Source organism: Lactuca virosa, chromosome 8 (assembly GCF_052849685.1).
Source record: "Lactuca virosa cultivar CGN04683 chromosome 8, Lactuca_virosa_CGN04683_v6, whole genome shotgun sequence".
NCBI lineage: Eukaryota > Viridiplantae > Streptophyta > Magnoliopsida > Asterales > Asteraceae > Lactuca > Lactuca virosa.
The window spans coordinates 46,577,392-46,588,405 of NC_136433.1; the positions used below are offsets into that span (position 1 = coordinate 46,577,392).

At 37.8% G+C, this 11,014-nt stretch overlaps 1 non-coding gene across 1 annotated transcript; it reads left to right on the forward strand.

The window, feature by feature from the left end:
- Positions 1 to 326: 326 nt before the first annotated feature.
- On the forward strand, positions 327 to 399 carry TRNAK-CUU (transfer RNA lysine (anticodon CUU)). Its single transcript has one exon. It is a non-coding gene; the product is annotated as a tRNA-Lys (tRNA).
- The last annotated feature ends 10,615 nt before the right edge of the window (positions 400 to 11,014 follow it).

Genomic DNA, 11,014 nt, shown 5'->3' on the forward strand with positions numbered 1-11,014 from the left:
TGCTCGATTATATATTATGTTTCAATTACTGGATGCCAACTATCGAATACATATAATGAGATAATTATCGTTGATCGCATATTTTTATTTAAGAATGTTATATGGTCCACGCAATATTTACGCACATTATTTAACATTTAAGCTAAATAACATTAATTTGCTAATATAAGAAGCCGTGAGTTTGGATGCAAACGGATTTACTGCAAAGTTAAGTATCTTGCAAGTACAATTACTTTTTTAACACAACCCGTACGATGTAACAATAACAGTAAAAGAAAACTAGTGAACATTTGATTAGTATATTATTTAGAATAAAATTGCATCTAGCCCGTCTAGCTCAGTTGGTAGAGCGCAAGGCTCTTAACCTTGTGGTCGTGGGTTCGAGCCCCACGGTGGGCGTTTTAAACAATACTTATCCCTTTTAACATCCTTGTTCATTCCGTGCCTTTCTTTTTTTAAATGCAAGGGTTCGAGCCCCACGGTGGGCGTTTTAAACAATACTTATCCCTTTTAACATCCTTGTTCATTCCGTGCCTTTCTTTTTTTAAATGCAAATAATTTGAGCGGAGATCAACTATTTTTTGTTTTAAACATTTTATCATATATACTATGTTTGGGGGTTCTCTAATTTATTCTAAATAGAATAGGGCCCATTTATCCACATAAGCATCCCTTACATATTTTTACGTAGGAATGATCTTTTTAACTACGAATCGAACCCATAATCGTTTGGAACTGGTTAGTGATATTCGGTCAGGTTTTAGGTTTTCCAAATCCATCATTTTTGGTTTTCGGTTATTGTGGTTTCGGTCCAATTCAAGTTGATTCTAGTTCCGAACACCTTCTTAAGTAGCACACTTCTTTGTAGAATCGAATCGGAACCAAAACCGATTGAAACTGGTTAGTGGTATTCGGTTCGGTTCTCGGTTCCCCGTTCACTCCTTAAACGGTTTTCGGTTCTTTCGGTTTCGGTCTGGTTCGGGTCGGTTTTGGACTGGCTTACATCCCTACCCTTATATACTAAAGTTAGAATCTATATCATGACTCCTTCTGTAACATCTGGAACCCTAAGGTATTAACTTTATTCAAATATTGCTTTCTGAGGGTCATCACGACGTGAGATCTTAAGGGTCACGACGTGAGATCTTAAGGGTCACGTCGTGAGTGGCCGTTGACCCGTGTTTTGGAGCCTCACGACGTGAGACATAGGTCTCACGACGTGAGCGTGGCTTAATGACCCCAACCCTAATTTCCGGGTATTTAAGAGAATGAGAGGCTAGGGCTTCCCCATCCTCATTCTCTCTCACCCTCTAAGCCTCTGGAAACCCTAGTTTTCATATCACCTTGAGTTGTAGAGCTTTTTGCTTGTAGAAAGAAAGGAAGAAGAAGTATCTTGGGAAGGAAGTTGATTGGGTTCACCATCATCATCATCTTTCATATTGTTTAGACCATTGTAAGTATCAAGACTCAAGCTTTATTTTCATTTCATGGCTAGATCTAAGCTTTTGGTCCATTTTCTTATGACTTGGCTTGGTTAGAGTTGAGCAAATCCATATAGTTAGCAACTTTATGGATTTAAATAGCCTTTTGAGTCTTATATCCTTCAGATCTGGGTTTTGGTGGAGTAATAGAGTTTGCATGAGAACTTGAGGCCATAATTGCACTTTTTGACCCTAAATGGTGAATGGACATGCATGATGCATGCATGTCCACAAAGCAAGCATTTTTATGGACCATTAGAGTCCCCTTTAGCTTCTGAAGGGGTGGGGGTTAAGGGCTGAATGGATTAAGACCGTTCAAATAGTGATTTTGACTTCAGACCGTGCTCACGACGTGACACATAAGGGTCTCACGACGTGAGGATGGGTCTCCGTCCCCACTGAGTCGTCTGAGTTAGGAACGAGGCATGGATTTAGGATCGGACACGTCTCACGACATGACGAAGGATTGGTCACAACGTGAGGCGGTATTTTGGGCTTTTGGGCCTTATTGGGCCACTAGTTTCTTTCTTTGGGCATTACCGTGTTTGGGGCCTTGAGTGTCATTCGGGAAATTGGGCTTTTTGGGGTTACGCCCATGATGGGTTTCAGGCCTATTTAGGAAAATGGGTCGCTAGTGGGCTTTTGTGTGTTTGACTGGGCCTTACTTTTGAACCAAGTGAGGAGGAGGGTAAAAGGGTCTTTTACACTAAGCCTTGGGCCAGTATGTAACACCCGCATATTCGGGCTAGTCAATAAAGATATAACAAGCGTTAGAAATGATTTTTTTATAGAAGATTATCTAGGATAAATAATCTTAACCAAAGTAATAGTTAGGGTCAACAATTGTAACATATTTGACGTAATAAAGAAGGATTATATGAATATTATGTATTTCATGATTATTATAATATAATAAAATAGCAAAAATCATCCGAATCCTCCGTAAATCGTCAAAATAAGTGTGCCAAAACATATATATATATATATATATATATATATATATATATATATATATATATATATATATATATATAATATTTAGAAAGTACACGGCTTTCCGATTCCGAAAATATAAATTTCGTAGTAATCCGACTCCGTATGAATTAGATATGATTTTTATAAGATATAAAAGTCAGCAGCGCACAACGAATGTATGATGTAAAAAGTTACGAAGATAATGTTTGACTTTTAGCTAAAGTCACCAAAAAGAAAATTGTAGTACTCTTTAAAATAATAATTTTGAGAAAACGAATGTCAAATACGGAGACCGTACGAGAGAGTTATGATTTTAGCAAAATTATTTAATATTATAAAAATTGGAAAAAAAATGAAGTCAAAATTAGCCGACGGAGTCTAAACGAAACTTGTAGATCTCGTTGATAGCTACACGTGGATATAAAGAACGTCAAAAACAGAGTTCGTATGAACGAGTTATAATTTATAATAGCATATTTACGTATTAAAATAAAGTATAAATCGTATATATGTATATATATACATATGTATATATCATTAGAAAGGTATCGATGATGCGGTCGTTATAAGACTAGTGGTGAGTACTTTCGACATTAGTTTAGTACAAATATCGTTAAATCTATTTAAAATAGTATTATAAATGGGTGTTTAGTCATTTAAATAACTATAAGGTCATTAAGTAACTATACATGGTAGTTTTTGAAAATTCAATTACTATAAATAAGCGCCTCTACGCTCTCATATTTATTGCATCATTCTCTTGATTCAAGAGTCGTTCTCTTCTTATCCCCCGAGCATTTCGGTCCCTTGTGATTCGACTTCTCTTACTGTAGTTTTAGTATAGTAAGGTGAGCGTTAAAGCGCTGTAATAATCTTTTTTAGAAAGATTCAGCGATGAAGTTCTGCCCCTACAAAGCCCGGTTCCTAGCCAAACCCCCTTATAGGTAAGTTATGTTTACCCTACTTTAAATATAGCTTATGTTTAAATTTAATATTGTTATTATGAACCTATAAACAATATAATTATTATAAAAAGTGTTATTATAATATATTTTAACTACTCGCGGTACGGGGAATCTAGTTTGAAGGGTCGCATAGGGTTGTTGGATTTCAAAACAACTTAAATGCCAAAATGGTACTGCCCTCCGGTGTTTCATGTCTGGCCCCTGTCTGTACATAGTAGTTGAAAAGTATTGTTTAACACTTATAAAACAATATCGCCCGTAAATAGTCGTAATAAATATTAGACTAAAACTTAGCAATAATAATGTTAGGTTTCGTCGAAGGAAAAGACGATTGTTAGAAGCGAAGCGTTGTCCGAATTTCGAGTCATCACTTTAACAAGTGAGTGCATAGTTACTTTCATCTTACACATATATATGATGTATTTAATATAAATTACGTGCTATATGTGTTCCTAATATCTATGCTAGATGAACGATTTATACATGTATACGTGATTAAACTGTAAATATATTTTTATAAATATATAATGGGTAGAGAATGGTGATGAGAGAAAGGTGATGATAGAAAGGTGATGATAGATAGATGATTATAAATAGGTGATGTGAGATGTGAGGAGATGTCATAATCTTGACCGGCGATGTTGCGATGTAGCGATGTAGTCATCTACCATAGTATAGATGGCAACCACAGACTATTCTAGACAGTCATGTGGAAACACCAGCAGGCTCATAACCTGTAGGTGATGAATTATGAGTTCAGGCAATGTTGTAACTACGTATTCATGCGATGATACTCTAACCTTTACTTTGAATTACGAGTTTAGGCGATGTTGTAACTACGTATTCATGCGATGATACCCAAACTCTTATTGGACACGTATTGGGGGAGTAATCCCCGAATCAGTATTGTCTATGTGATGTAGGAGATGATCCTTAGGAACGAACATATAAGGAAATGCGATGTAAGGAGGTGAGAGGTAAATACGATGTAGGAGATGACCCTTAGGATAAATCTTTAGGGAAGATTAAATGAAGAAAATGGGGATGGGTAATTGGGTTAATTGTTTGACATGAATTATGTGAAGAAACAAATTAACTATATTATTGTGGGTTGAAAACCCTATGTACTCACCAGGTTTTCCAACCTGAACCACTCAGTTTATTTGTATCACAGGTATCGATACGAAGATACATTACACTGAGAGATTAAAGGAGATGTAAATCACTAGTATAAATGAATGTAAGGTTTGTTTATGCTTATGTTTCTGTGTTGACAATGACATACCAAAGTTTTAATATAAAGAAAATACATTTCTTCGGAAATGCTTTGATAATATATTTATCAGGTTTTCTGGGAACAAATTCCGCAATACTACTTTTCAAAAAGGATACTCTGATTTTTACATAAGCATAAATAAAATTTTTAAAATGACCGTGAATTTGGGGATGTCACACAGTAAGTTAGATTTTTATTATGAGTTGAGATCCAGTTAATAAATCAGATATTGTTGATATTGATAACGCGTGGATTTACTGGACCAGCAGCCAAATATTTATTCCAGTGATTCAGCAGCTTGAGGTGAGTCTTCCTCACCATGGTTAGTGGGTCGAAGGCACCAATGCCAACCCATGGTTTATTATCTTAGGGTGTTAGATGTCTGCATGACTCTTGCATGTATATGTGTTTGTGTGCTTGGTGGGCAGGGACCAAAGGGTAATCTGTATGCTATTGTTTGTCATACTTGTATGTTTGTATGATGGGTGGGGCCCGTTATGCGAGTTAAGGCGATGCCCGTTGTACTCAGTAGGTGGGGCCCTTTATGCGAGTTAAAGAGTGGCCTGTTATACTCAATGGGCAGGGCCCGTTATGCGAGTTAGGGCGAGGCCTATTACACTCATCGGTCGTGGCCCATGATATGTTTTATATGTGTGATATGTGGTATTTGGGCGAAAATCACTAAGCTTCATGTTTACGATTTTCAGTTTATGTTTCAGGTACTTCTGGTGCAAAAGGGAAGAGCTCGGGGTGATTGCAGTACACACACGTTATTGTCCAGAAAATCGAAACCTAAGTGATATCTTGAGAGTTTGAGCCTTAAAGTGTGATCGTTGGTGCTTTGTGAAGGAGAAGAAGAAGTGAACCATTTGGAGTGGTGCTTTGAGCTTGAAGATCTGAGATTTGTTCTTCGTTTGCTTTCCTTGTGAGGTAAAAAGCTTTCACCTTGCTAATCCATGATGCTAAATCTAGTTTGGAGCCATTTTGTGCTTTTTGAGTCCATGGTTTGATTGTTAGGCCTCTTGATTCACTTTAGAAGTGATTGATGGTAGATCTAGGGTCCTTTAGGTCCCCTTGTCCATAAAAATGCAAGATTTATGGTATTTGTGGTCTCATTCATGTGTTAAGTCATTTGTTAAGCTCTTTTGAGCTCTAAGAGCCTCATTAAGCCATGCATGCACGTAAAGTTGGCAACTTTACGTGATAAACCACCTTAAGGAAGTCAGATCTAAGTGTTGGAGTGAAGTCTTAACCATTTAAGAGTTGAATGAGAAAGTTGGCTAAGTTGGTGGAGTACGTTGGGCGTACAAGCAGGTACGCTGCGCGTGCAAGCCCTAAAGCGAGTACGCTAAGCGTACAAGCTGAGTACGCCATGTGTACTCAACAGCGGGCTTCAGATTTGTAGGCTTCTCGGTATTAGGCCATGTTGGACTTTTGTTGTTTTGGGCCTTGTTCGGCCATCAAAATTCTCTTTGTTGGGCTGTTGATATTTTATTAGACTCTTTTGGTTGAAGGCCCATGAAAGGGGTTAGGGCCCAATTTGGAAAATTGGGCCATATTTGGGCTTTGGTTGATTCTTTTGGAATTTGGGATTTTGAACAATCGGATTGGGCCTTGGCTTTGGGCCAAGTTAGGGAAAGGGTAAAAAGGTCTTTTACCCTAGTTTGGACTCTTAGTGTGAGTCGGGATCCAATTATTAATTAGATGTTATTTTGTGATTGATAGCATAGGGATTTTAGCGGGCCAGTAGCCAGAGATTTATCCAATGAGATGCAGCAGTGCGAGGTGAGTTTCCTCGCTATATTTAGCGGGTCGAAGGCACCAATGCCGACCCATGATCTGTTATGCTAGAATACTAGATGTTTGTATGACTTTTGTATATGTATGTGCTTGTAAGCTTACTGGACGGGGCCCGATTGTTATTATGTATGCTATTATTTGTTATGCTTATAAGACTTGTATGTGGGCGGGGCTTATTATGCGAGTTTGGGTGTAACATCCATAAAATTCATGTCAAATTTAAACTTTTAAAACATTTCAAATACTCAAAGTTATTACAAAAAGGTTTCCAAAATAGTTTATATCAGAGTATCCCAGAAATCCAAATCAAAATATGAGGAAGTGTACGGTAACGCCTTCGCCTTTCCGCGGTCATCCGCTGAACCTGAAACAATAAACTGATACTGTAAGCTCGAAGGCTTAGTGAGTTACCCCCAAAATGCCAATCTCATATAACCATAATCATATCATATCAACAGTTACAGAACAGTCATGCATCTCGGGTCTACAGTGTGACTGGTCCGCCCGCATCGGGCCTTCAGTCCACCTGGTCCACTCTCTGAGTCTACAGTATGAATGGACCGCCCACACCGGGCCTTTAGTCTATCTAGCCCACTCTCCGAGCCTCGGCACGTCTGGACCGCCCTCTCGGGGCCTTCAGCCTATCCAGACCGCTCGTCGGGCCTTCGGCCTAACTATGTGCCCTCCCGGGTGTGCAGTCTATCCGGTCCGCCCTGGGTATGTTGGCCTACAACACAAAGCAAGACCCACCTCAACCCAACCCCAATCAAACAACCATGTGCACATATAACAGATAATCACATGACAGTCCATAGACAAACAAACCAATCTAGCAGATCATATAGCATAGCAACATCCTAACCAGGATACCGACCTAACCGGTCACTAACATAGCATCATCCTACATACCAAGATAACGAACTAAACCAGTTCACTAACATAGCAACATCCTACATACCAGGATACCGACCTAAACCAGGTCACTAACATAATACCGTCCTAATTACCAGGACGCCGATCTAACAGATCAATAAGCATATCAAACAAATACCAGTATACAATCCGAGAAAGGGTCGGCTTTGGTGCCTTAGACCTTGTTGATATAGTGAGAATAACTCACCTCGCAAAGCCGATCTGAAATGAAGAATCAAACTCCCGAATCACCGACTCGCCAAAAATCCCAACTATCCAAAATAGAGAGCAATAAGTCAAAAATAGGAATATTAATCTTGACCAAGAATCCCACAAATAATATTAGTCCAATTTGCCTTACTCTCATTTGGGCCAAGGCCCAATACCAATCCATGATCTACAAGTCCATATGTGTAAGGCCTAATATTGGTCCAATTTACCAAATTGGGCCCAACTTCCTAAATGGGCCCAAATCCAAGATCCACTATCAAGACTTGGCCCAAAACACCATATCCATAAAATCTAGCAAAGGCCCAAGCCCAACTAGTCCATAAACAGCCCAACACCCGAAGCCCAAATCACCAAAAGCCCACAGAAGGCGTACGATGGGCGTACTGTTAGAAATTTCGTTTAGTGGCACTTGGAAATCTGAGAATGGTGATAAAACACTTTCAAATCGAAGTATTTGGGTGGTACTCCCAAATCCTCAATTGGATAAGACTCAGAGAAAACCAGAGAGAAAGAAAGAGAATGAGATGGTGTAATTTCGTGAGTACCAGAAAACTGACTAAAAATTGGTTATAAACCTTCCTTGTCTCAAAAACTGTCAAAACTGTCATATAAGAGTTTTTCTCAACAGTCAAAACTATTATAAATCCGGGTTTTGTATAAGTATTAATGCCAAGTCAAAAACGGGTCAAATATTCAAAATTTGGATTTTCTAATGCATTTTTAATACAGCTCGACCCCAGCCAGGGGCTCTGCCCCTTGGACCTCGCTCCCAGGGGCGCTGCCCCCAGACCCCCGTTCGTTCAGGGGCTTCGCCCCTAAATGACAGTATACTTTGATACTTGATCAAACTTAAACAAGTGTGTACTCCACACCTTCCTTACTTGTTTAATATTTATCAAGATCATTTTTAGTCAACAAAGTAATCCCATTACACTTAAATAACATTGATGATAAAAAATCACTAACAAACCTCCCCCATTTAAGTGTAATCTTGATTAACTTAAAATGAAACATAACACCAACAAAACTGATGCATAAATGAAATATCGTGACGATTGAATTTCACATTAGTATATTATTCATTCCAAATATTCGAATATTAGGGTGTCACTAAGGATTGAACCCTTTCTATTCTAAGTGAATACGTGAAGATAATATACACAACAGTTTACATTCTCAAAGTTCTAACTTGACACTATATTTTACTAGCTTGTGTCCCATCCTTCAATAAGTATATCAAAGCCAAGTCCTAACTTCTTGAAGCAGCTAAACTTCATGCTTATATAGGTAGTTCTTTTGTTCTTGCACCTGCAAATGCAATTTTTCAAAAAATTATTAAGAAATAAAATTTCAACCTCCTTAACTTGCAGTACTGAACACATACCTTGGGATGATAATAATAATGTGGTCCAATCTTCAAATATCAAGCTTTCCACTTTGAATTCAACATCTAATATTACATTAGATGGGAATTGGGTATCTCAATATAAAAGATTTTAAGTGGACTTTAAACCCATCCCTACAGCCGCCTTGTGCACAAGATCTCTTGCTAACCCTTTGGTTAGATGATCGGCTACATTCAACTGAGTTCTTACAAACTCCACAGATATCACACCAGTCATGATGAGCTCACGAATCATGCTATGTCTAACACCTAAATGTCTAGACTTTCCATTGTACACTTGACTATAAGCCTTAGCCAATGTTGCAGCACTATCACATCTGATAGAAATTGTAGATATCGGTTTGGGCCATAATGGAATTTCATAAATCAAATTCCTTAGCCACTCAGCTTTTTTACCAGCAGCAGACAATGCAACAAACTTAGACTCCATGGTTGAGTTAGTAATACAAGTATGTTTCTTAGATGCCCAAGAAATGACACCTCCTCCAAGAAGAAACACCCAACCACTTGTAGAGGAGTGATCCTCTAAGTTGTTAATCCAGCTGGCATCTGAATAACCTTCCAAAACAGAAGGATATCCGCTATAAGTTAAACCATAATTCATGGTCCCTTTCAAGTACTTGAATACTCTACTCACAGCTTGCCAATGATGTGAACTAGGATTACTAGTATATCTACTAAGCCTTCCCACATCATATGCTATATCAGGCCTAGTACTAATCATGGCATACATTAGACAACCAATAGTCCTTGAGTATTCAAGTTGAGACACTGGAGATCCTTTATTAGGTAGAAGCTTAAGACTAGGATCTATAGGAGTGCTAACAGGACAACAATTCTCAAAGTTAAACTTTTTCAATTGTTGGATTAATGTCTAAGTCCATAACTATATTTGGTATGTACTTGACCCGACCCGGCATGGTCCATTTGGGTTGCACTTCACCGGCACAATTTATATGGATAGTCTTTTGAGAATAGTATATTTATGATTTATATTAATATATTATAAGTTCTAATATATTAATATGGAATCATATTATTTAATTACTATTGATCAAGAATTAATTTAGAATTAATTAAGTGATCAAAAAGAACTAATTAAATATGGACTCTTATATATATGGAATGGGCCAAGTTCATTTAGGTTGGGCTAAGCTTTCATGGATGGTCCATGGAGCTTTTAACCCATGGATCCTATGTAAATGAAAGGTCATGGGTATTAGGGTTTACATGGATGTAACCCTAATCCTCCATAATATATAAAGGGGTCATTGGCTCACAAAATTGGAACAAGTGTGTGAAAATAAGAGTGGGCCGATTTTAGTGTGCATACATATTCTCTCAAGTTCTTCCAAGGTGTTTTGGTGATTTGTGATTCCATTTGAGGCTTCCACACTATTGGGGCTAAGCTCTTAAAGCTTGAAGACATCAAGCTACATCAAAAGGTATGTCATCTAACTAGAACTTTGTAGTATAGGTGCTTCATAATATGCTAGTTAGGATGAAACCTTGGAATAGTTAATATTTGCATGTATAATAGAGAAAACATAGATCCAAGGTTTATAGGGTTGCATGTACACCATAGGAGTGTTAGAATGCTCAAAAACCCAACATCAATATCTTCTCAATATAATGAGATTGAGAAATTGAAATCCCATTGTTTCCTTTTCTAATTCTTATACCAAGAATTACCTCAGCCTCCCCCATGTCTTTCATATCAAAACTAGATGATAAGAATTTATTGGTTTTATCAACTTCTTCTAAATCAGTACCAAAAATCAACATATCATCTACATATAAGCAAATCATGACTCCTTTACCAGAAGTATCAAATTTGCTATATAAACACTTGTCAGCTTGGTTTAATGCAAAACCATTAGACAAGACAACATCATCAAACTTTTGATGCCATTGTTTTGGTGCTTGTTTCAAACCATATAATGATTTCTCCAACTTGCACACTTTGTGT